The sequence below is a fragment of the Ursus americanus genome, chromosome 28 (genome assembly GCF_024610735.1).
Source record: "Ursus americanus isolate L20-20 chromosome 28, mUrsAme1.1.p, whole genome shotgun sequence".
NCBI classification, from domain to species: Eukaryota; Metazoa; Chordata; class Mammalia; order Carnivora; family Ursidae; genus Ursus; species Ursus americanus.
Window position 1 is genome coordinate 24,808,197 of NC_142154.1, and position 27,285 is coordinate 24,835,481.

Below are 27,285 nucleotides of genomic sequence, written 5' to 3' on the forward strand. Positions count from 1 at the left end.
TTTATATCTGTTTGGCTTAGGTCTCTGTCTGTGACCTTATCTTGTTCTTTCATTTGGCATAAATTCCTTTGTATTCTCATTTCTCATTTTGTCTAAGTCTTTGCCTTCTTCTATGTGTTAGAAAAGCCAGTTTTATCTCCTCCTGAATGTAATGGCCTTATGAAGAAGAGGTCTTGCAATACTCAGGGCCTGGCACTTCAGGGAGCACCCAGCCTCCAGTGTGTGTTGTGTGTACTTTGCTGTTGTGTTCTGTCCTTCAGGCCAGTCATCTGCAGAGGTTCTCCTTGCCTGCTGTGGGCAGTGTTTTGTCTCTGGCTTGAATATGGTGAGTTTTAACTAGGTGTGTTCTGGTTTGCTTGTGAAATGAGACCTGTCACCACCTCCACTGGAACTGAGCCGTGCAAAACTCTCTGAAGACATGGTGTGGACAGGAGTTTATACTTGTCTTTTGGGGGAAGGTGCCACCACAATGGGACTGAGGCAAACATGACTGAGAAGGGCAGTTCCACCACAGCACAGAGGGGTGGGACTTAGTGTAAACAAGTTAGTCAGCCAGTGTCCAGGTTATTCTGTTTCCTACAGGTGGCTCTGTGTTTAATCTGAGGGGCGGGAAGGGAAATGGCACCAGCCAGCTACTTTGTTCCCTGAGAGGTGTCTCCATGAGCACTGCCTTTCAGAGATACCTGAGAAGAGCAAATAATCTCCTCACTGTGTACCCTGGGTGCTCTTGAGATCAATGTTTCACACTGTATGTCCCTGGATTATTTGCCTGCTTTCTCTCCAAGCGCAGTACAGTGTCCTCCCGACTCTATCTCAGCCAAGCCTGCTGACCTTTAAAACTCCAGGCTTTAAGCTTGCAATAACTGATGAAATTCAGTCTTTCTCATTCTCCAAGCCAATGGCTATGGGGAAACATTCTCTTTTTGTGTACCTCTGTGTACTCTTCTCCCTCTTGCCCTTCTCTGCAGCCATGGCTCCCTCCCCTCCACAGCAGCCAGGAATCCTTTTCTCCCTGAAGCTATATCTCCACACTTCCTACCTTCTTTAACGCATGTTCTTCTCTCCTTTTAGTTGTGGAGTTTGTTCTGTCAGTCTTCAGGTGGATTTCTGGGGGTATTTATTATGATTTGATAGTTATCTAGTTGTATTCATGGGATGAGGTGAGCCTAAGGTCCTCCTACTCTGCTGCCATCTTCCTCTCAACTTGTTAGGCTTATTCTGCATTAACACACATTCTCATGCTTGTATGCTTGGAATAAAAGAAACATTGGGTCAGACTCTGTTTTAGGTGAGGGATTTCATTATCAGTCTTAATACCTCAGTAATGTGAAGTGATGAATGTTTTTTGTTGTTGTTGCTTGTTTTATTATAGGTCTGATGCAGACTATGAATTCCAATGCAAATATGCTTTGCTATTCAATAGTATCTTTCAGAGCTCATCCCATTACTAGTCTTTCTAAAGAATTTTCATTAAAGAAGTCCCATAGTGAAAAGTTAATATTGGACAGAAATGAATATTGGAAACATTCTCTTAATTTAGCTGAATTAAACTTTTGAAAGGCAATGTAATTTTTATGATGAAATTATTTTGATCATTATACCAAATTCTATAAACATTTAAGATATTTTAAGCCACAGACTAGTGCTTTCTTTGATCATAAGTTTATGAACTAATTGGAAAATTACCAATTGATAAAACAGTGTTTTTGATTTAGATTTGAGTCTTTTCTGCAATTTAATAGCTGTGTAAGTTCCTGGATTTGCTGAGATAGGGATGTTGAAGTCTCTTAAGAGATTTGTATACTTCTCTTTTCAGTTCTTTCAATTTTATCTCATGTATTTTGATATTATCTTATTAGGTACATACACATCTAGAATGGCTTTGTCTTCCTATAGAATTAACACCTCTATCATTGTATAATGTAACTTTTTACCCCTGATTAACTTTCTTATTCTGATGTCAACTTTGTCTGAAACTAAAATAACTATTCTTTCTTTTGATTAATGTTAGCAAATCTTTCTCCATCCCTTTAATATTAAACCTGAGTCTTTCTGCTTGAAGTGGGTTCCATATAGACAACATAAAGACAACTCTTATTTTAACTCATCCTGACAGTCTCTGTCTTTTACTTGAGATATTTAGAGCATTTTGATTTAAAATGATCATTAATATAACTGGATTAATATCTACTATTTTTATAATTGTTTTTGTTTCATTACATTTGTTCTTTGATTCCCCTCTCCCTTTTTCTCCCTTCTTTGGTTTTAACTGAGCATTTCATGTGATTTTATGTGATTCCATTTAATTCTTAGCATATCAGTTATATTATTTTAAAAAATGAGAGTTGCCTTGAGGTTTGCAATTTACATTCTGAACAACTGTAAATCTAATTTCAAATAATGGGATATTACTTCACGTGTGGTGCAGATTCCTGATTAGAGAATTTGCTTTTTTTTTCTGTCCTTTGTGATATTACTGTTTTTTATTTCACTTATCCATATGTTATAATCACATTGTTACTATTTTAAACAGCATATTTCCATCAATGAAAAGTTAGTACAAGATTTTATTTTCTCTTTATTTTTCCCTAATACTCCTTTATTTGTGTAGATCTGAATTTCTGACATCATTTTTCTTCTGTCTGATTAACATTTCTTGAAGGACAAGGCTATTGTTGACAAATTTCCTTAGCTTGTGTTTGTATGAGAAAGTGTTTTTCCTTCACTTTTGAAGGATAATTTATCTGGATATTGAATTCTAGGTTAGTGTTTTATTCTTTCTTTCAACATTACAAATATTTCACTCCAGTTTCTTCCCTGAATTTTTTTAAAGACTTTATTATTAGGTTTCTAGCAAAATTAAGAGGAAGTTACAGAGATTTTCCTTATACTCCCACCTTACACACACATAGCCTCCCTTATTACCAATGTCCCCCACTAGAGTGTACATTTATTATAATTAATGAGCCCACATTAACATGTAATAATCACCCAAAGCCCATAGTTTACATTTGGGTTCAATCTTGGTGCTGTACATTCTGTGGGTTTGGAAAAATGTATAAACACATGTATTCACATTATAGTGTCACACAGAGTACTTTCACTGCCCTAAAACTCCTCTGTGCTCTGCCAGTTCATCCCTGTACCCTATGCCTATCCCTTGGCAACCACTGATTTTTCTACTCTCTCCATAGTTGCGCCTTTTCCAGAAAGTCATATAGTTCAAATCACAGTATATGTCCTTTTCGGATTGGCTTTTTTCACTTAATAATGTGCATATAATGTTCATCCATGTCTTTTTATGGCTTGATAGCTCATTACTTTTTAGTGCTGATTAATATTTCATTGTTTGGTTGTACCATAGTTTGTTTATCCATTAACCCACTGAAGAATATCTTGGTTGCTTCCAAACATCCATGTGCAGCTTTTAGTGTGAACATAAGTTTTCAATTACAATGGACAAATAACAAGGTGTGTGATTGGTGGATTGTATGGTTGGAGTATGTTTAGTTTTGTAAGAAGCTGCCAAACTGTCTTCCAAAGTGGCCCTACCAGCATGGTTTCTGACATGCACACTGGAATTTTTGTCCTTGTTTCCCTAATGTTAGGGTTTATAAGCCCTCTTACCACCTGCTACCATACTCACGTCTTTTTTCTCCCCAAAATTTACCATTTGTCTTTGGTTTTCTGCAGTTTGAGTATGATATGTCTAGATGATGGAGTTTGTGTTCATTGTTGTGTTTTTTTAAAAACTGCTTCATGTTCTCTGAGCTTTTTGGATGTGTGGTTTGATGTCTGTCAATCTTGGAAAATTCTTAGCCCTTATTGTATTACTTTATATATTTCTTCTCCTCCTTTCTTTCTCTTCCTTTTAGTATTTTAAATCTTTTTTTTTTTTAGATGTTATTTATTTATTTGTCAGAGAGAGAGAGAGAAAGAAAGAAAGCACAAGCAGGGGGAGCAGCAGGCAGAGGGAGAAGCAGGCTCCCTGCTGAGCAAGGAGATTAATGTGGGACTTGATCCAGGACTCCAGGATCATGATCCAAGCCACAGGCAGATGCTTAACTGACTGAGCCACCCAGGGGTCCCCTCTCCTTTTAGTTTGTTAATAAAATATATGTATATTATATAACTATATATGTTATATCTATATATTTTGCATGTATTATATATATTTAATAATATATATGTATATATGTGTATATTTATTTTTTAAGTAGGCTCACACCCAGCATGGAGCCCAACCCAGGGCTCAAACTCATGACTCTGAGATCCAGACCTGAGCTGATATCAAGAGTCAGATGCTTAATAGACAGAGCCACCCAGGTGCCCCATTAATTATGCATATATTAAACCTTTTGTAATTGCTCTACAGTTCTTGGATGGTCCCTCTTTTTTTTCCCCATTACTTTCCATTTGTGGTGGAAGTTTCCATTTACCGATCTTCATTATTGCCTTGATTATGTCAAGTCTACTGAGGAATTCATGATAGTCTTTATTTCTGTTACAGTGTTTTTCGTTTAAAATATTTCTTTTTTTAAAGTTTTATTTATTTTATTTTTTTAATAATAATTTTTTATTATATTATGTTAGTCACCATAGTACATCCCTAGTTTTTGATATTAAGTTCCATGATTCATTACTTGAGTATAACACCCAGTGCACCATGCAATATGTGCCCTCCTTAATACCCATCACCAGCCTATCCCATTCCCCCACCCTTGGTTTGCCCTCGGTTTGTTTCCCAGAGTCCATAGTCTGTCATGGTTCATTCCCCCTTCTGTTTACCTCCCCCCTTTCTTCTTCCCTTTCTTCTCCTACCGATCTTCTTACTTCTTATGTTCCATAAATGAGTGAAACCATATGATAATTGTCTGGAGGAGATAATGCTAAGTGAAGTAAGTCAAGCAGAGAAAGACAATTATTTATTTTAGAGAGAGAGCATGCATGTGAGCGAGGGGTGGGCAGAGGGAAAGAATCTTCAAGCAGACTCCTCACTGAGTGCAGAGCCTGAGGTCATGGGACTCGATCATGAAATCATGACCTGAGCTGAAAGCAAGAGTCAGATGCTCAACCAGCTGAGCCACCCAGGCACCCCTATACACATTTCCTTTTAATTCTTTCTTAGCATTTTCAGGTTTCTGCTTATATAAATCAACAGTTCTGTATTTTTTCTATTAGAACCTTTAACATATTAATTGTAGTTAATTTAATTTTCTTATCTGATTATTCCAACATTTGTGTCATCTGTGAGTATAGTTCTATTGATGGCTTTGTCTCTCCAGAGCTTTTGTTGCCTTTTGGCCTGTCTTCTAATTTTTTTTTTTTTTTGAAAGCCAGACAAGTTGTATTGGTTAGTAAATACCAGGAATTAGGCCTTTAATGTTAGAATTTACATTAATACAGTGAGGAGCTGGGCTGTGTGTCACATTTGCTGGAGCTGTAGGTACCAAAGGCTAAAAATCCCTCCAGGGTCCTTGTTGAGTGATTTGGGTGGCCAGGTGTACCTCCTCAGAGAGAGTATGCATCTTGCAACTCTCTCAGCTCTAATCCACTGTTCTCACACTGGAGCCCTGTTGGTTTATCGTGAGGTATTGGGGAGGGGGAACTCTCTCTAATTTTATAATTGCATCTCAGACTTTAAGTAAGCCTAGGTTTTTGGCTATGACTTTCCCAAACGTTTCTCCAGTGGTATAAGATGTTTTCTTCCTTACCCCTACTCACCTCCTTGGCTACAGTATCCTTATCTGATATCCTTGAAGCCTTAGTTCCTGTTGACTGTGCCTCACCACCTTAGGTGAGATAGGAAGGCCAGAGGGGCCTGAAGTGTCAGGAATGCCTTTCTCCATCTGCGATAAGGTTCTGGTAAAGATTTTTACCCTCTCCAGTAGGTCTTTGTTATATAGAGAAGGCTCCAGGTGTATTTTATAATGATTAATCTTCTGATTCCAGAGAAAAGGAGAGATCTTTCTTGGATCTTCACTTTGAGAACCTTACAGGGTTCCTAAAGGTTAAGCCCATGAAAATGTTGGGGGACCCCTGAGGTTATTGCCCCAAGAAGTTTTTCAGTCTCATTCTTGTTCACACTGAGCTCCAACAACCATCAGAATTATTATGTGAGTGTTCCTACCAGCTTATTGCTTCAGTGATTTCTCCAGATAAATAGACTATGCTTTGATTCTATGTTCATGTGTTTCTCCATATTTCTGAGCAATGATTTACCTTGTGACCTCAGTTCTTGGATGGGTCTAAAAAAAGTCATTGACTTTCAGTTGGTCCAAGCTTTTCTCATTATAAGGCCAGTTATGACAACTTGCAAGCTCTTTTCAGCCTGGAGCTGAAAGTTCTGAGTCCAGAACTGTCTTCATAGGCTATTTCAGTTACAGCTAATGGTTAAAAGTCAGGAATTTTCAAAGAAAGATGTCCTTGAAAATGGAAACAGAAGATTACAGAGTTAAATAAATGTCAGACACTCCTTGCATCAGTAAGAATTTATTGAGCAGTTACTGTGAATGAGATACTGTTTAGACTGCTTTATTTATGTAATAATTAATTAATTAACTTAAGCCCTTCAAAATCCCAGTGTGATACATACCATTGTTGTTTTCACTTTTCAGTTGAGGACCAAGGTGCTCAAGTAACTTGCTCAGGTTCCAAGAGTCAAGATTCTAAAAGAAGTCTGCAGATCTCATTCTCCTAACCACTGTACTTTGCCTCTCTCCAGCTATTATGTGTAGATAACATATTAACACATAATAATGCAAATAGTAATAAGGAAAGTAAAAGTTCCTCTGACATTTTAGGAGGTAGGAAATTACTCCTGTCATGGGAAATCAGAAAAGAGTTGGCATTTTCAGTTATTAAAGTTAGGATTTAACAGACAGTTATGATGACAGGAGTTGTGAGAGGAAAAAAAACGGTGGACAGACCCAGAGATTCATAAACAGTGTACAGTGAAAAAGAAAGATAAGAGAAGCCTAGAAGAGAATGTCAGCCTGGGAGATCTCAACTGTTTCCTGACAACAACAAGAAAGAGAGCTTTTGAATTAAGAAATGACAAGATCACTTGCATGTTTGAAAAAGATCAATGTGTAACAGGGAGAGCTGGAGAAATAAGGAACAGAGACAGACCAGTTTGATAGTTGTTAGACAGTTGTATAGTGAGGGTAGAAAGGGGGAGAAAGGGCCAGAGGGGACAAAAACGCCTGAGTTGAGAATGTGCATTTAAGGGAAACAAAAAAATAAAAAATGACTCTAGTGTTTGAAGTTTCTGTGATTAGAGAATGATGAAATAGATTGCTAATGAGCAAATAATATATACAAAATAACGTTTATGAAATTGGAGCCCTTAGAGGAGAACTCCTCAAACACTCCTCTGGCTTTCTGGGTGGTTATAATTAGTTGGGCTGGAACCTAAAATCAAAGGTGATCTTTTCAGTAGCCAGAGACAAAAGAAAAATGATGTCTCCCATAACTCTCACTCGGGAGAGGGATTATGTCATTTTTTCAGAAGAGACACACTTCTACTTAAGTTTAAAATCTAAAGAGAGTTTATTTAACTCAAATACAGGGAACAATAGAAATGGCAGAGTGGCGTCCTCAGCTTCCACTCACACTGTTGAGATCAAACGCCTTTGCAATCTTCCAGCATTAAAAACATGCTGACAAGACATTGGATCTGCCTTTCTGTCCTTGCAAACCATCCTAATGGTGTTTCTTTATAGTTTGGCTGGAATAACAGAACCTTGCCTGCTTCATGAGCCTTGTATAAAGTTTTCCACAGTTCACAGTTTTTGAGGTTGTTACCAAATAAAATGGAGGGATGTTTAGAACTTGTGCTTTAGGGTAAACATGCGTTTTAGAGGAATGGTTGTGCTGCAATCTTTCTTCCAGAAACATGTGTTTTTTGGCTCCCCATTGAATTGCAGGCCATGCTTATTATTTTGCTCATACCTGATCGCATCCTTCACTGCCCTATTTTATTTCTTTAGTGACAATAACAAAAACACTTCTTATCCGTACTTATTTTTGGCAACTTAAACAATAACCAAGGGGTAATTGTGTTGGATTGTGATTTTCCCCTGTGTACACACAATAAACTTTATTTGAAGAAATTACCACACTTGTCACACATTTCGTCCTTCCTAATCACTTTCCCAATCATCATTTTAGCCTTCAGGACTTCTCTCCATGTACGTCAGAGATATTTAGAAGTTCAAGCTTGAAGGTGTCTTACAGGTAATCTCATCCAAGACTTTCACTCCATTCATGAGGAGCCAGGCCCAGAGAACTTACCCGTGCTTCTCATCGCACGCAGCTGGTCCTAGTCGATCCATGATGGGAAACCACATCTTCTGATTTCTGGCCCAGTAATCTTTTTATTACTCAATTTTGGGAGGAATTATAGGAAGAAAAATCCAACATCAATTCATCAACTTAAAACTGTCTTTTTTGAAAATGGATAAGCTATCAATACATAAAAATAGAAATATTGAATATTGATCAATATGAAGATATGCAAGGGATGATTGAAGGGAGTGCAGTATAGTTCCAGGTAGCACAGATAAGAGAGGTTACCGATTGTTTGCCAAATGAATTATAGAAATTCTGTTTCTCCATATGTTTGGAGAGTCAGGATGGAGCTGGATCAGAAATGGGAGACAAACTGGGGTGACAGGCCAGCAGAGGGAGGAGAGGCAAACTCTGGAAGCCCTGGCAGGAGAGGAAAGATACCCCAGACTTGGCAGACAAACAAGGTTGGCCTGTCATCAGATGAGACAGAAGACGTGGGCTGTGTGGCCGTTGGAGGTTACAGGTTTTCCACAGGAGACTGTTTGCCCACTGGACATTCTTTTGCAGCAAAAATACACAGGTTTAGACAGGTCAGGTATTCTTTCTTGTGAGTGTTTTGTTTTTGTTTTTGTTTTTGTTTTTCGTCTCACATAGCTTTAAGACTGTGTAGCAGGTAGGGACTCTGCCAAACCACTCAGCCATTTGATCTCCATCCCACTGTCACTCTTCACCTCATAAATCAGGGCAGATAGTGAGAGAAAGAGGACCAAGGGAGAGCATGTTCAGCTCTCTACACTTCAAAGGGGGTGGGGTGGGGAGGAGATTTGTCAGCTTTTCTTTCTCATTTTCCTAAACTAGAAAAAATGACCCAGGAAATCCCACAAGCCGTAAATCCGAGGTGAACAGAGCAAGTTGATAGCCTGCAAATTAAGACTAAAAAAAATTAAAGTATGGAATTCTAAGAATGAAAAATTGAGAGACAGTGAGCACATTTTGGGTCAGGGACTGTCCAAAGTTATTCCTCAGTGTCCTGTAAGGCAGGTGCTCACATCACCCATGCTATGGAGGGGGAAGGAGACTGCAGGAGCAACTTGCTTGAGGCCACAGGCCATACATCAGGGTCAGGGACGGACTCAGCCCTTAAACCCTATAGTTGAGCTTGAGAGTCAATGCTGAGCGATGTTCTCACTGTCTTCCCCATGCCCCATACTTGACACAGAAGCAGGGGGTGACATGGTGGAAGTCAGAGGGCCCAATAATTGGCCTGAGGATAGTGGCAGCTAACTCACAGGATTGTGACATGCCCAAGATAGGCCCCAGCATGTGGTCATTTAGTTAAAAACTGATACCTTACTTTATCTGTATTACTTAATTTTGCTATTGTTGACAAAGAGGCATTGAAAGGGGATGGGTATTCTGATAGTTGGATGTCCATCACGTATTTCAAGTGTAACACCTACAAACCACCCCAAACATGTCCCTTTCTGTTCTTTTCTCTGCTCATTAAAAGAAAACTCTGTCTTTGCAGACTTCAGAGTTATCCTGGACATCTCTCTCTCTCCCTCACGTGTACTCACCGCATTCTCTGAGGGTTTATGTACACTCTCAGTGTCTTGTAGTTTCCACCTGGCTCAGTGGCAGTTTCTCCATGTGGGGGCTGGTGGATGCCTCTCGCCACCACCTGGGCATTTATACGTCATCTCATTAGAGCAGCCAGACGGGTCAGATATAGCTTTGCAATTGTTTTCTACCTTACTCAGAATAAAGAAAGACCAAGTCCTTACCATGTTCCCAAGGCTTCTCCACCTCCCACACAGACACACTGTTACTCCTCCAGGGGCTCAGCCACACTGGACACCTGTGTTCTGCACATGCCAGGCATGCCTGCCTACAAATCCTGCATCAGCTTTTCTCTCAGACCAGAAGCCTCTTTTCATACACTTATGCATAGTTTTCTTGTGCTTTTTCCAGGCCTTGGTGTAAAGTTCACCGTATTCAAGAAACCTTCTGAGATTTGTCTGTGTATAACAGTACCACACCCCACCCTTGGGTTCTGTTTTATTTTCTTTGAGACATAATGCATGTTTTTTTTTTTTAAAGATTTTATTTATTTATTTGACAGAGAGAGCCAGCCAGCGAGAGAGGGAACACAAGCAGGGGGAGCAGGAGAGGAAAAAGCAGGCTCCTAGTGGAGAAGCCCGATATGGGGCTCGATCCCAGAACTCCGGGATCACGCCCTGAGCTGAAGGCAGACGCTTAATGACTGTGCCACCCAGGCGCCCCCATAATGCATGTTTTGTTCCTGTGTTCATTCACTGCCTTTCCCACCCCAGTGAGCACCACCAGCACACCAGTTTTCTCTGTTCTCTCTGGCACCTCTAGCCCCTGAGGGCAGTGCCTGGCACTGTAAGGGCTCACAATGCTTTTGAAAGAAGGGAGGAAGAAAGGGTTGATGAAGTAGCAGGCTAATTCCAAAGTCATATCACTTTGGCTCAAATCTAAGCTTGCACTGATAAGCTGGATGACCTTGGGCAATTACTGTATCTTTCTAAGCCTTAGTTTCATAGTCTGAAAAAATTATGGTAATAATAGGAGGATGAAGTTAGGTAACACTTATAGAATGGCAAGCGTCACTCTTGCTGACAAGGAAACTGACAACAGGTGCAAGTTATTTCTGCATTTATTCACCATGGGATTAAAGCAAGTCCCTGCTCACCTCCTTCTCAGAAGAGCAAGATGGAATTCAGTGCAGTGCCATCATAACCATAACCTCGAATCTTTTCTAATTAACAAAAGTACATTCTTCTTCAGTTATTTTGACTACAATGAATAAATATGTCTTGGGTCATACCTCACTTTGAGATGGAAGCATAATGATAGCTCCCACCCCCAGCAGGAGCTGTCTAAGGATGGGTGGTGCTGCCTGTGTGTGGATGGGAGCCTCGAAGGCTCAGCACTTGTCAGGGGCCTGAGGAAGGGCAAGAGCACTTAGCTGCACAGGGAAGCATCAAGAGGAGACATTAAAATGCTAATATACTTTCTCATATTTTGTGTCTTACAGTAACAGTATGTCCCAAACAGAGAAGCTACTGTAAGAATTTAATGTTTGTTAAAGTTCACTTCAAGGTTCTATTACATTGGTGACTGTTTCAAATGTGTTTAAAGCATGATTCAATTTCCACAATCTTGATATCTATCACAGCTTTATGGAAGACTCTCATTAGATAAATGCTCTCAGAAGTCAGTGGCTACAGCTGCTATATTCAGCACCATGTGTCTTGCACATAGCCTGGGTGATGCACAACCCACGTTATTGAGTTTTTGAATGGACTTTTGCTGTTCAGTAGTGTTCATACCCAGGACTTATACATCATGTGAATTCTTGTTGCAGTCAAAACACTTTTAAGAAGGAAAGAGCACCGTCAATAATTCTGGGATGGCAACAGGACCAAATTGTGTTGTGCCAGAAAAGCCCAGGGTGTTCAGGGTTTCACTTCAACAGGAAAAGTTTTTATCTCCACTGGCTTCCATCATGAGCTATGTTTTTCTCCTACTCTCTCTATGTCTCAAAATCTGTCTAGATGGGAGCTGCTTAGTGATCCCCAGCCCTTAACCTGGTGGGGAGTCTGTCTCCTATGTGTAAACAAACTGACCATGAGAATAGACAGAATAAGAGTGTATACCTGTACAACTCAACAACAAAAGGACAAACAGGCTTATTAAAGATGGGGGAAAGATTTGAATAGGTTTTTCTCCAAAGAAGAACTGCAAATGACCAATCCGTTCATGGAAAGATGCTCACTAACCGAAGTCACGAAGGAAATGCAAATCGAAACCACAATGAGGTGCTACGTCAGCCTACTAGGATGGCTGTAACACACAGATAGCATAGTGAGTCTTGGTGACGATATGGAGAAATTAGAACCCTGCATTGCTGGTGGAAATGTAAAATGATGCATCTGCCTTGGAAAAAAGTTTGTCAGTGCCTCAAACAGTTAAACATAAAGTTACCATATGATTCATCATTTCCATTCCTAGGTATATAGCCAAGATAAATGAAAATATACATTCAAACTTATATAAAACTTGCTCATGAATGTTCATAGCAGCATTACCCATGATAAACAAAAAGTGAAAAAAATACAAATGTCCACCAACTGATGAATGGATAAAAAAGGTGTGATATATCCACACAATGGAATATCACTCAGCAATTAGAAGAAATGAAGTCCTGAGGTATGCTACAATATGGATTAACATTGAAAATACTTTGCTAAATGAAAAGAAAAGCAGACACAAAAGGACCAATATTTGTATGATTCCACTTACATAAAATATCTAGACTAGACAAATTTAAAAAGACAAATTATATTAGTGGATGCCAGGGACTGGGTCTAGGGAGGAATGAGGAATAAGAGCTAAGAGGCATAGGTTAGGCTTTCTTGTTGGAGTGACGACATGTTCTGTAATCAGATATTGGTAATTAATTGATTTGTAACCAATTCGTGAATATACTAGAAACAACTGAATTGTCCACTTTTAAAGGGCAAACTTAATGGTATGTCATTTATAGCTAGATAAAGCTATTAAAAAAGAATATAGATGATTTAGAAAGTGTATTTACCATAATGAATTTTATAGTTATACAATAAATTATATTTTACCCTTAATTTCTGTGACAACTAATTCGAATAAAAAAGTTTCTATCTAGGGAGTGGGGAGGATTTGATGGGGCATGTGATAGAGGCGTGAGATCTCAATGTTCAGCCAAAGTTGACTTCCCAGCAACTTTGTGATTCTCACCTTCCAATCAGAGACTCCAGAAATAAATCTAGCACTGTGCTTCAACATTAAGTTATTTATTCCTTTGATGCTTATTGAAGACCCACTATGAGGCAGGATGTGAAAGGAGCTGCTAATGCCCCCTCTATTCCTATTGTCTTCAAACTTTCTTTGATGTCTACATATGGACTCACATTGCACAGGAGAACCATGTTGACGAAACTTGTCACACAAGAAAGCTTAGAAAAGCATATGTTCATTAACTGAAGGATCCTAATTCTTAGACCTTATCTTAGGGAAATAAAGGATCATTGCTATGGAAAAAGGTGTCCATGTTGGCATTTCTCAAATTAGTTAATAGTTCAACCAATTCAAATATTAAATAATCTGAGATAAGTTAAATAGATCCTAGAGTGTCCTTACAAGAACAGGCTGCATACTTTGAACATGGTGCTAAGGACTTGTATGGAAAGAATTTCCTAACATAATGTTGATTGATAAATGCAGTTAGATCACAGCAGGAATCCTATAACACCATGGATTTATTTGATCTATACAGATAAGGGTAAAAGCAAGTATAGTACAATGTTAATTGAACAATCTACACGGATGTAGGAGTGTTTATTATAAAAACTTGTAGCGTTTTTGTACATTTGAAATTTTTGTAACATTATAAATATAAATTATCTTCAAGAGTGGGGCATTTATCAGTTTTGTTTTTGTTTTTGTTTTTACTGGGATTCCACAGGGAGGTACTCCAATGCAGAAATTACCCTTGCAATCTAAAGGTCCTTCATTGTGACTAACTCCCCTCCTCTCGCTCTGTCTTCCCTAATACCGAGCAGAGACTAGTCCTTTATGTTCATTCTTCCCATTCTGCCTCTGAAACTATTCCTAGTGAATAACTTGAATTGGTATTGAGTCTCAGTGAAATTTACATTAGCAGCCATGACTTTTAAGTATGTGAATTGACTTAGCATAAAATGCAAAACCCCCAGTTCATGTGCCCACTAATACAGCAAAAATGCTTTCAGTATTATGCAAAAGTCATAAAAATTATTGAAGGCCTAAAAAACTTTTATCAATGTGCATTATCTCCATCAATATTTATCATATTAGAGATTAAAACTGAGTCATTTTAATATATAACATTTTTAAATTTATTTGAAAATAACAAAAAGCCTGCATAAGTAATCTACTTCTATAAAAACAACTATATTATCCAAAACAAAAGAATTTATCAAGAATTTAGTGATATTATTTTACAATTTTGCAAATCTGTATAATATCTGGCTTAATGAAAGCTAGATGATTTTGATATCTCCCTCTGCATTCAATATTTTGTGATAGATAATTTTGATTGAAGAAAATCCAGCCTGAGACAGATTTGTAGTCAAAAAATGGATGAGTATTTTATTAGACCTTTCAGGTAATCATGGATATTCTTCTTTGATATCACATAAACTTCAACAAGGAGTAATTTCTTAGAATTTAATTGCAATGTGAAACCTGATACTGTATAATGAACTGTTCGTACTGTTACATTGCAGTCTATTGGTCTGTCTTGTAATTTGAATATACCTTTTACCCATGAATGATTTTGCAACATTATGCACTGGTCCTTTAAAAAATATTGGTTCACAGATTCATGCAGATCATCCAGATATTGACACAATATTACAAAGATCACACTTGTTAATGTTCTCACCCATCTCATTAGAACAGTATTTAAGTATTGGGAAGCTATCAAACTCATGATGGTGAATACAAGGTTTCCAAAATTTAATGTGAGCTTGAAATCTGAAATTTTAGTATTGTCAACAAAAACTTTCAATTGTTTTCCTAGAAGTGACAGACTCCCTTCTTTCATTTTCAAAAAAATATCTACCAAACACTCAAGTCTGAAAGTAACCATAATTTGCCTGCTTGTCGTTTTTACAAATAGCATTCTATTTCATGAGAAAAGCTGTGCTCTTTAGCACCTTGGGTGTAAGGCTGGTTGTAGGTGAATATTGTAAATTCATTTTAAATCCTTTCTGGGAACTGCTCTATTGGAGACAGTATCCTTCCTAGCTTTAGGAAATTTTATTCCAATGCAAATAATACTATGTAGAGATAGGAAAAGAAGTGTATAGAGAAGGGCTGGTGACTGGTAGCAAAGGAATCAGTAAACCCAGAGAAGAAGAGAAGCACCCTCAGTGTACCTCCCCAGTGGGAAGCTTTGCCCTAAGCTAACAGATCTGCCTGAAGCCCTTTATTCTGTTATTCCTTCAGGGTTCCAAAACGATCCAAAAAGAAAACCTGTCAGAGCACAGGACATGTGATAAATGAGACACTGGATGAACATATAAGAATGTAAATAGAAAGTATTGCATAAAGAATAACTTATTCCCTATTCAAATGCATATATCAAGAGCCTACTATGAGTGAAATGTACAATCAAGAAGCAAGGATTCTTGTTTTAATTTTTTTCTGGAAGCACACAGAAACCTAGGAGACTCTGGTTGCTGTGTGAGCTGGGAAACTAGTTGGTTTGCACGTCTTGAAGCTCCTTGAAGGACTAGCCTCAGCTCCAGTTCACAGAGTTAAGCAGAGTGATGCTTTCAGGGGCATTTGGTCAGAAGGTCTGACTCCTACCCTGGGCTGTACTTTGGGAGGGCAGACCGGTTCTTAGATCAAGAGCCGCAGTGACACCCTCTGGTGGCCGTAAGGCACTGCAGGCTTCTTTTATAGACTGAAGTTTGGAGGGAAAGGGATGAAGCATACTGGGCAGGTCAGCTTGGCACCGCTCCTCCCATCCAGGATGTCCCAGAGGTTTTCTGGCCCTATGCCAATTCCACTTCAGGATGGTGCCCCAAACATCATGAGCTGGACTCATTTGCTCAGTGGAGACAACTGTCTATTGTCTCTTTGGTCCTTCAGTTCCCTCAGTAAGGAGCTGTTTAAAGTGTTATGCAATAATAATAAAATATATTGGTTTTTATTGTTATACCTCGTTTTCAGCCTTTTCTTTTGCAAGGTTTTCAATTTTAATCAGATTTCAATGTTTTCCACAGTGGTCTATAATTAAAATTTAATTTAATGAGAGGAGATAGATTCATTTATTTTATTTTATTTTTTAATTTTTTAAAGATTATTTGAGAGAGAGAGTGTGTGTGAGCTGGGGGAGGGGCAGTGGGAGAGGAAGAGGGAGAGAATCTCAAGCAGACTCCCCACTTGTGTGGAGCCAAGCATGGGGCTTGATCCCATGACCCTGAGATCATGACCTGAGCCAAAATCAAGAGTTGGACACTTAAGTAAGCCACCCAGGCGCCCCAGTTATTTTGTTTTTGCAAGTAATCAAATCAAATACAAAACAAAAGCTAAGATAAACAATGCAATTCTTTATGGGCCAGGATATTATAAACTCTGGTTTGAAGCTGAGGAAACAAACATTTGTGATCTATCCCCACGGTTAAAAGTATAAAAATATAAAATGAAAGGGAAAGTATCTGTATAAGCATTCCTATCTATTTTTTTGTGATCTTTTCTATGAAGTCACCATAGACAAATGACATGTTGCAATTTCTGAGGGTTTAATAGATAATTTCTGTTATTTCCATGCATGTTTATCTTAAACTTCCATCCAGATTTTTCCTTTCTTTAAGACAGATTTGAAGCAGAGGCTTATGTAAGCCAGGGAAGTCATGCCAAGATTATCTGAACATCTTTATAAAACCTTCAAGTTCTCTGATTTAGGTCTGATATAAATATTTTTATATGTGTCCTCCTTCTCTTCCTCCTCCTCCTCTTCCTCCTTTGTAAGCTTGTCTTCTTTGTTCTTCAATTTACCACCTAGTTTTTTGCTATGGACCACACACTGGGCTCTGTACTAGGGCCTGGGGACAGAGGGAACCTGCTTCCCTGCCTCTAGGAGTCAGGACCCAGAGCAGTACCAGACCATGATGCAGTGTCAAAAGTGCTATGCAAGAAGAGCAAATACTTAAGGGCTCACCATACACTTTTAACCACAGGAGGTAATATCTGGTATGACAACAAAAACAGCTGTGGCAGGACAGGCACGATTATTCAGTGACTAGGACGGTGAGGGAGTGGAAAAGACTTAGATCCAAACACGGTGCTTTTCCTCAGGCAGACTCACTGGGAGCCCTTTCCTGCCTGCAGAGTGCTATTCAAAGAATGTACAGAAGGGAGGGCTTGAGAAGCGTATCTAATGGGACATGATCTTACCTTGTATCAGAAAGCCCAAGTGAGAAAGAACTAGCATTCTCTTGTCCGGATGTTTAACTGCTCTGGACCCAGAGCCCTGTAAGTCAGTTGGAAGATATTTTACCTGGAAAACATTTTCCTCAGAATGTGTGCTTGTTTCAATGAGAATGTACCAAAAGGAGATTTTATTAACATGAAACACCAGTGGTGAGTAATTCCTAATAGACAAGCCATCATAGTCTAGGCGTGTGACCTGGATAAGGACCTCCCAGTCTGCCTGTTGGTGTGTCCGGTGGTTGGAAATGCTCCTCCTCCATGCTCACTTTTCACGCGTAGTTACTACATAAGCCCTGCAAACCCCTTTCTGCCAAACCAGACTCCCCTGCTGCAAAGATGACCCCTGAGAAATTCAAAGGTTGCCACTGTGATGCTAAACTCCCATCTGCTTCTGGGATGAGGATCCCAAGTTTCTTTGGCTTCCAGAGGAATATGTGGGATGCTCCCTCATCTGTGTGAAATGGCACCCTTGCTTCCAGATGGTGCTGTGTGGCCATGAGTCAGGAAACTATGGAGTTGAGCTCATGCATTCAGGGCTGAAGTCCACTTCTTAGCAGGGTGACCTTGGGCAATTCATTCTGGAATTGACTTGAAGTCTTTGTCGCTGTAACTGGGAAAGAGAGATCATCAATAGATTATCTCAACAGTACCATGCAAGAGTGAAATCATCACTTATCTAAATGCCTAAGCATTGTGCCTGGCAATGAGTGAGCCCTCAGTACCTGTGGTCCGTCATGACTGCAGCCTCTCCCAGGCTGAATGGGGGCACAGGAGGGCAAAGACTTCTTCTCATTGACTAGGTCCCAGGGCTCTGAAGGAGTATGTTCACGTGCATGTTTAGCTAGTAGGTTCAGCAAAACACCCGGGCTGGTGGTGTGATCTAGCACGGCACTTTCGGTGCTTCCACAGTGAACCTCAATTTCTCCTGGGTCAGCCCATTTCTGGATTTTGAGTGCTGAAGTCTGCTTATCTAAATGGTACCCCAGAGGTGGGAAAAGACCAATGCAATGTCTTAGGTAGGATTCTGAATTAGCTTGTTCCCAGAATGATGCTAATGAACTAAGACTAGGGACTGGATCAGTGCTTTCTCTGAACATTATCCTATTCCGGAGGTAAGGGTGGAGGGAATAGCATTATATTCCTAGGTAAACTTCCATGATTGAATTGAACCTGGTTTCAGCCTCATGAACATCCCTGGCAAAAGACAGGAGACCTCTCCTCTCACTGGAGGACCCAGAGGGAATTCTTCCAAGACTGGGCCCAAGTACACCAACCTTTAATGAGGGTGAGTGGTCAACAGACTGTGAAGATAAGAGGGCAGGTGATTCTTCTGGGCTTATGTGTTCTGATAAAAATGTCACACACTTTTTGTTACACTCCTGAATCTGGCCTTCAGTTAGAGACAGGCTAACAGAAGTGTATGTGTCAGAGGCGCCTAGGTGGCTCAGTCGGTTAACACCTGACTCGGTTTCATCTCAGGTCATGATCTCAGGGTCACGATCCCAGGATCATGAGATTGAGCCTCACGTCAAGCCCCACATCAGGCTCTGTGCTCAATGGGGAGTCTGCTTGATATTCACTCTCTCTCTCCCTCTGCCCCTCCTACTCTCTCTTTAAAATAAATAAATAATTTTTTTTTTAAAAAAGGAAGAGTATGGGCCAATTAAGTCAAATTATGTTTCCCATTCAATCTGTAATTTCAACATTTCTGAAATGATTATTATCCCATATCTTTAAATATTAGGACTTATTTAACTGACTGATTTCACTAGCCCCTTTGATGATAATTCAACAACAACCTCATTTAATTTACTTTGAGAAAAGTTCATGTTACAAAATTTATATACACATGTATATTTTGCAGACACTCACACTCAACACTGTTTTTGTGTCTCCCAACTCACTGTATTTAATTATGATGACCACAAATGTTAATTATACAAAATGATTTTCTATTTGCTCCCATGTACTTAGTGTTAGATTGGATATTTTTCCAAGTTATTGAATGTCTTTCAAGAGCTCAAACTGGCTTGATTAAATGTACATACAGAATATTAAAAGCACACATGCAAAAGTGGCAATATGACACCTTCTACTATCATCTTTATGGTTTGTTCTTTATATGGTGGTTTCACTTCAATGACAGAAGTTAGGTTAAAATGTAAAATCTAGATTAGTAGTTTCCACCAAGAGGGAATTTTTGCACATGGCAAGTGCCCCAGCAGGATTCATCTGTGAGGTTCAGACATAAAATTAAAGATGGTGTTGTAGTTTGAGTCAGTGTGTGAAGATGTTCTTTAGAAGAAGTCCAGAATCAAAATTAAAAAATATGTATATTGTGACCTTATAATTCTGCAAAAGTAGAGCTTTTCAAGGGACTGGTTTTTAGCTAAGAAAGTAGTAAGAACTGATTAATGACTATTTCAATCATTAACTTTTTTGGTTTTTACTTTTCAGTATATGTTAAGAGCCCTTTGATGTAGTGTTTATATTCAGTATATTTAAACATGAAAAATAGACACAAGTGAAAATGCCTCCCATTTTTGTGACTTTTCCGTGTAACAGGAAATGGAAGTTTCACCAAAAAGACGTTGCTCTGTATACCTTGACATTCAGTTGGGATGCCTTTTACTTAACGCTAATATCATGCTCTGCTCTAGGTTATAGTCACTGCTTATAGTCACTAAGCCCAACTAGTTAGGGCTTACCAATCCATCTCAGATGTTAGAGCCAGATATCTGTATTTCAAATGAGCATCTCTGCACACAATGGTATAACTGAAGTGTTGAAACTGCCAAAAGCAACCCTTTGTTCTTCAGTATTTCAAGGGACTAGAAAGTACATAAGAATAAAACAAGTATTATATTGATAAAGAAGAGCTTATGAAAATAATGATATTGTATATTGCTACAAATTTTAGAAAGATTTACAATAGGTCCAGTGTTAAGAGCTTATAAACTGGTACACAGTTCATTAACAAATTGTATCCTTCTCAGGTTTTGTAATCTTTCTGGCCACCCCAAAAGCTATCTCTGTTTGAGGGAAGAAGACCCTACGTCTCCATTTTTCAGACTCCCTCACAGACATTGCCCAGACACATTTCCATCTAGCAAAAAAGTATATCTCTTCCTTCCTGCAAGATGAAATCAGCAAGAGTGCCCTGAATGTCTCATGATATAACTTTGATATGATTTCTATATTTTAAGAAGTGAAAAATGTGGAGGAAGGGTTGTCCCATTCACCAGTAAGTCCTACCAATAAGATTCTAGGTCTAGCTGGGCACAAGATTTCACTCAAATCTTAAACGTAAAGGACAAAGAAAATGAATTCCCAGTGTTTGCCACTGGGAGCTCTAGAGCTGTAACAGTCCTTCAGAAGGGTCCAAAGTTGCCACTGGGAGCTCTAGAGCTGTAACCGTCCTTCAGAAGAGTCCAAAGTTGCCACTGGGAGCTCTAGAGCTGTAACAGTCCTTCAGAAGAGTCCAAAGTTGCCACTGGGAGCTCTAGAGCTGTAACAGTCCTTCAGAAGGGTCCAAAGTTGCCACTGGGAGCTCTAGAGCTGTAACAGTCCTTCAGAAGGGTCCAAAGTTGAGGCAGTCAGGCCAAGTCTCTTTATCTCCATATCATTGGCAGGTCATTAGCCATAGGTGTTCCAAGGAGGACGTAAACCTTGGGCATGGCAGTCCCCCTGTGGGTGATTGCCAGGGAAAGATGCAACTATGAGCTGACTTTCTCAGCAGCTGAAGGTCAGGCATACCTACCTCAAGAGACAATCTGGGATGGAGCAGCAGATTATCTACTATGGAAGCTGAGTGAAAGGATGTGAAAGACATGGGAGGATTCACTCATTCAACACATATTTATTAAGTACTGATCACACACTCATGAAGGTTCTTGGCATGGGGGAAACAGGTGAGCATGACTAACCCAGCACCTGACCTCATGATCACAGCACTCCAGGGAAGAGAGACAGACCATCAGCAATCAGGCAAGCACATAAGAAAATTGATAAGTGCTATGAAGTAGATAATGATTGGTGTGGAAATGTATAAGGCTTGGTGAAACTTCTTTGAAGTGGTATCAAACGAGCTGAACTAAAAGTATAAAAGAACTGCCTCTGTGAAGACCTGGGTATGAATATTCAGATATAGGGCTGGAAAAGATAGAGCAAATTGTCAGGTCATTGAATCCAAGCCCTTTGTCACAGTGGTTGGGTAACTTTAAGAAAGCTAGTTATGTCCAAGAGGGGGAAAAAAAAAACCCACAAAAAACAACCAGGTTAAACTGATGAATTTAGAGTCTTACTAAGTGTTAGTATGTCTCTGAGTGCCACCATATAGTTTGTTTTATTTAGATAGGTATGTGAGAGTAGGATGGGCACTCTTAAGTCTTGCTCCTCTGCTCCCAGAGCCTGTGCCAATTTGTCCACATAGGCTAATCCATAAAGCAAGCCTGGGATAGGAGGGCCATTCTTCCTTATGGCTGCTGGTGATGAAGCAGATGATCTGACCAGAGGAGCCAGCCAGGCCAAAGATCGCCCAAGATGGCCAGCATTGTTATTCACAGAGGGTCCTCACTGGGGATGCCAGAGCCTCCCTCTGGATGCTTTAGGAAGGACCGCAAATATGGGGCGCCTGAGTGGTTCAGTCAGTTAAGTGCCTGCCTTTGGCTCAGGTCATGTCCCAGGGGCCTGGGGTATGCTCCCTGCCCACTTTTCCCTTTCCCTCTGCCACTACCCTGCTTGCGCTACCTGCCCCCCATCAAATAAATAAATAAAATCTTAAAAAAAAAAAAAAAAAGAAGGACCGCAAACACTTTTGATGCCTATTAGGATGGTACTTTGAAGAAGCTATAGAATAAGAGCAGAGACACCCAAACTAGAAAAGTAGGTTATGGGGGGGGGGGTGCCTGCGTGGCCCAGTTGGTTAAGCATCTGACTCTTGGTTTTGTCTCATGTCATGATCTCAGGGTCATGGGATTGAATCGCAAGTTGGGCTCTGTACTCAGCATGGAGTCTGCCTGAGATTCTTTCCCCCTCTGGTCTCCACTGTTCATGCTCTTTCTCTCTCTCTTTCTTTCTAAAATGAATAAACAAAATCTTAAAAAAAAGAAGAAGTAGGTTATAGGACCTACTCTAGGGACATTAGGACAGACAAAAGCAGACTAGGTTTGCAAACCTGACGTCTGTCATCACTAAAGCAATGATATAACAAGAGAAGCCAGGTTTTCTTTCTGGAGTTTGTTCACGGCTGAGAGTAATGCGGGATTGGAAACTTGGACTAGTGCTAGTCCAAGCATTTTTCTGTCCAATGAGAGTTTTTGTACTGATCCCCTGGGATCATGATTTGAGCCAAAGGCAGACACTTAACTGACAGAGCCACCCAGGGCGCCTGGAAAAGTATCAGGAAGACAAAAGGAGAATGGAAGCATGTAATGATCTCATTTCCTTCCGCAATCCAAGGACAGAAGGACATAAAGCTCCTTTCAGGTTTAGGTAAAGAACCCAAAGACACCCATAGACACACTAGAATGAGGCATAAATTATTTTTATGGCTTAAATAGAGGATATGCAGTCCTTTAAAACTGGAAAATCACAGAGGAGGAAGAATCATGGGCCCCATGGAGTGCAGAAGTGGATATGGGTGTGGGCCCCAGGGTATGTGATAAGCCACGGTTGTCCAGCCAACCAGGCTGCAACTGGACCTAGAGTCTGTGATTCCAAGTGTCCAACTCCATGCTCTTATCCTAAATCAGATGTAGAAAGATCTTTGGAGCAGGATAAAAATGTATCCCCTTAGCAAATAATGAATCATGGAACACTACATCAAAAACTAAGGATGTACTGTATGGTGACTAACATAACATAATAAAAACTTATTATTAAAAAAAATGTATCCCTTTAAAATTGAGGGTAAGAACAAAAAAGGAAAGAGAAATCTCATTATCTTTTTTTTTTTTTTTTTGCATGACACTCATCTAAACTTCATCATATGACATCATTCTCATTGATTCTCGTGTGTTGGGGACAGACCATGAACTTACCAATTAAAAGTATGGCAGTTGTGGTATTAAAGCCATCTTGTTCTGCCTTAACTCTCTGCCTTGGGGTAAATTCTCAGTCTTTCTGGGTTCTTCTCCCAGCCCTGTTCTCCTGACTGAGGTGTGTCTGCGCATATCCTGGGTCTAGGAACCATTCCTTGGAGGACTGTGTCCTCCCAGTGCTGAGGGGAGCCCTGGTCCTCACATATGTTCTTGTGCACAAGGTCTTTGCTCATTTCTGCAGCAGTGGCCCTTTCCTACCTCATCATAAGGTTCCTCCTGGATCCATGTCTGATCTGCACAATTTGTAAAACCTGTATTCTCTGCCAGAATAGAACCTGGCACCCCTACCCCTACAACTTGGACCTCATTGTTTCTGTGCATCATGTGTATCTGCAAACCCACACTTCCAGCTATGTGATTTCTCTACCTCCTATTGCAGGGGCATCATGAGAGGCTCTCTGGTTGGCCACTGGCCATTAACTTCCCTGTGGCTCCACTAACCTCTGATGGTTAGGCGGCAGAATTCCCAAGGAAACTGAGGGATGTCCCCCAGTGTGTTTTTCCAGTCCACTTGGCCTAAGCCTCCTCATGCTCATGGCTTTCCTCCTGTCTCCCTCACATGTTGGGGCCTGCTGCTTCAGATTTCTCTACCTATGTGGGTTTTTTTCCCTTCACCTGGAGGGGAAAAAATGTCACCTCCCTCCTCCAGGCTGATAGGAATATCTGTGGCATCTTTCTCATTTCCCACTGTTAAAACCTACCTGGCCTACATATTTGTTTAAGTTATCTAGGTGGCAGATACTAGACTTCTTCCTCCTTTTCTAAAACAATATAACTCTTAACCTATCCTCATGGACAAAAGAGATAGCAAAAGAAGCCAGCTACCAATAAAAATATGTGGTGCCTAAGGTCAAAGAGTAGCTCCATTATTCCAAACAATTTTGTAAATCTTGGTAAGGGTGGGCAGCAAGGATACTATTGTTTTATTACTAAAAGGCGTTTTATATTCCTTTGAGGAGCCAATAAATTTACAGTTTTCTTTTTTACGCAGTGCCCTTCCCATTGCATGGAAAGAGAGAAAGAGGGAGAGGGAAAGGGAGGGATGGAGAGAAAAATGAGAGAGACCTACAGAGAGAAGGAGAGGGAGATAAAGTGAGAGAAAGGAAGGGAAAGAATTGGGAAGAAGTTAGACTTTCAAATTCCATTTGAAATGCTTCAAATATAGTGGGAGTATCTATAAATATTATGACAGAATTGAATCATTTTATACACAACATATGTGGCAACTTCTTTAAATTGTATGCAGCTTGTTCATTATTTAAATTTTAGTCAACTAATCATACATTAATTGTAAACCTGCATGTGGCTGTCACTGGTTCACCTTCGTGGGCTGTACCAGTTTTCCTTCTTTTTATTAGGCAAAGAAGTCCAAATATGAGATAAGGAAAGTCAGACAACTGTAATAAGGAATATAGGTGGGAAAGTGGAAAAAGATCAGGGTACACCTCTTAGCTTTCTCTGTCTCTCTCTCTTCTGAGCTCACTGTCCTTTCTCTCTCCTCTCCATCTCATTGGAGTATTTCCAGGTTCAGGACCTCACCACCTCCTAAGACCCCAGCATCGCCAGGAATGGGATAGAAAAAGGACTGATGGGATGGGCCACTCGGCTTAAAGTCTTGGAAAGAGAGACTCTTTCTTCTCTTCATTTAATTTCTTCCACGGTGAAGTACAGTCAGAGCTTAATGACTCAGATTGTAGTGTGAATTTAAGGGAATGGAGATAAGAAGACAATTTGGCCACCTCTCTCCAGGTTTTAAACTCATTCCTAAAGCTTACCATGAGGAAGCCTGATAGAGGTGTGTGGGCCCAAGAGCATGGACACACACACACACACACACAGAAAATGCTAGGGTGGTTGGTCAAGAATATTGTGAAATAGTAGATTTAGGTATAAGGAATATGAAAAGGACATGGAACTATCCTCACTTACTACTGTCCCTCTCCGAAAACAATAATATTTGAATCAATTTATTGTATGATACAAATAATTATAATACTACTGACACTAATGGTTATCCTATCTGACACGCATAGTGCTGCTGCCACTTTTCCTGTCATTGTCCTGGTATTGTCTTACTTCACCCTTACAACACAATTTGTGGCCAGGATGCTCCAGTTTTACAGGATGCTGAAGCATGGGGATACGGAATTACTCACCTCAGGTCACACAGGGTTTAACATGCAGGTTTTGGTATACTCCAAAAATGAGAAGTAGAACACTGTAGAGGGAACAAATGCATCCACTCAGGAGTCTGGGAAGCGTCACAGTAGAGACAATGAATAAATGAGGACTTGACAGATATGTAGGAGTTTTCTGGATGGAAAGGAAATAAAGGAAGTGAAGGAAGGGGAGGGAGGGTGATGGAAAATGAAGGGGAGGAAGAACATTGACAAAGGCCAACACGAGGGAAAGGCTTGATACTTGGTGAACTAAGCTCTCTACTGAGAAAGCTCAAAGCTGAAACAGCCCAACACCTTGAAATGATCTTGGATAGGTAGGCAAGAGTCAGATAATAAACCATCTGCATTTTCTAAGACTTGACTTTCATTCACCTTTTTTCTTTCATTATTTAAAAACATTTTATATAATTTTTCATCGCACCTAGTTGTTTTGCTTTTTAATTGTATTTGATTTTTTTCTTGGGCATAATACTAAAAATGTACTGAACAACTTTATCTTATCTTGATTATCCAAAGGATTTCTTTCGTTTTTAAAACCTCAGAGGTCATTTTGTCTGACCTCAGGTAGGATTGCACCATAGGTTTGTAGAGAACCGATTATCAAAAAGTTCTAGGTAACTCAAGTGAGCTCAGCAAGATAACCTAATGGTGAATGAGTACAAAAACAAGGAAATACCCAGTCCAGACATTCTTTATAAGACCTTTCAGTTAATGGACATAAGAAGCATAACTAGGAGAACTGTTCAATCCAAAAGCTCTTTTGGGAATGTAGAAAATACCAGTATAGGTAGTGCTGCCTCAACACAAAATGATTTAGCTATTCTGTCTAAAAATTGGATGAGATTCTAGGAATTGTTGTTGTTGTTGTTGTTGTTGTTGTATGAGAAAAAAAACCCTTTCAGATATGGGTATTGACAAAATTTCCTTCTCCTTCTATCATTTGGAGACTGAGAGTGAGATGTTCCCTCTGTCCCCTTACTCTTCAGATAAGCATGCGAGGCCCATCAATTCCATCATGTAAGCATACTAAGTTGGATACTGATTGCAAAATCTTTCAACACATCCTAATCAAGTGAACTTTTAGCTCTTGAAGAACAAAGCCATTCTTTAAAATATGCCTTTAACAGAATTCACAGCAAATGCATCAAAAAAACATGCTTAAGTGGAACTAAATATTGCTGTAGTCACTTTTCAACTGAGGTCCTTAGTTTTCACATCTGTTAAATCAAGTAATTTGCCTGGGTGATTTTGAAGAATCTTTCAGCTTTGACAATGTGAAAGAATTTCAATCTAAACTGGAACTGAAGAATATAAAATAGAAAATCTCACGCATATGCCCTCAGGAAAACAAAAAAGACCGAGAAACTAATTTCCTGTAAATGATTTACAGAAAACTGACAATGTTGGAATGTTCTTAAGTGATAAGGAGTTGGTCAGGGGTTGCTTCATATCAACCATGGAAAGTATTGCTTACATTCCATGGGCATGAGCAAAAAATGACCCAGATCAGGTTGGTCTCACAAAATAAACTGAATAATTTTGTCTGTATGACTGGACTTGTTCTGCCTGCTTGGGAAATTTTTGAAGCTAGTCTCTGTTTTTATTTTAACAGACTCTAACTGACCTTTCCCCTCTTTACATTCCCTGCGCATAAATACAGTCTG

General features: G+C 39.6%; 1 protein-coding gene and 1 pseudogene across 1 annotated transcript in view; both read left to right on the top strand.

The window, feature by feature from the left end:
- The window catches only part of LOC123790809 (glia-derived nexin-like), a 53,190-nt pseudogene extending 27,535 nt beyond the window's left edge, over positions 1 to 25,655 (top strand).
- The window catches only part of GABRG3 (gamma-aminobutyric acid type A receptor subunit gamma3), a 631,894-nt gene that overhangs the window by 366,814 nt on the left and 237,795 nt on the right, over positions 1 to 27,285 (top strand). The gene's annotated exons all lie outside the window — the stretch shown is intronic.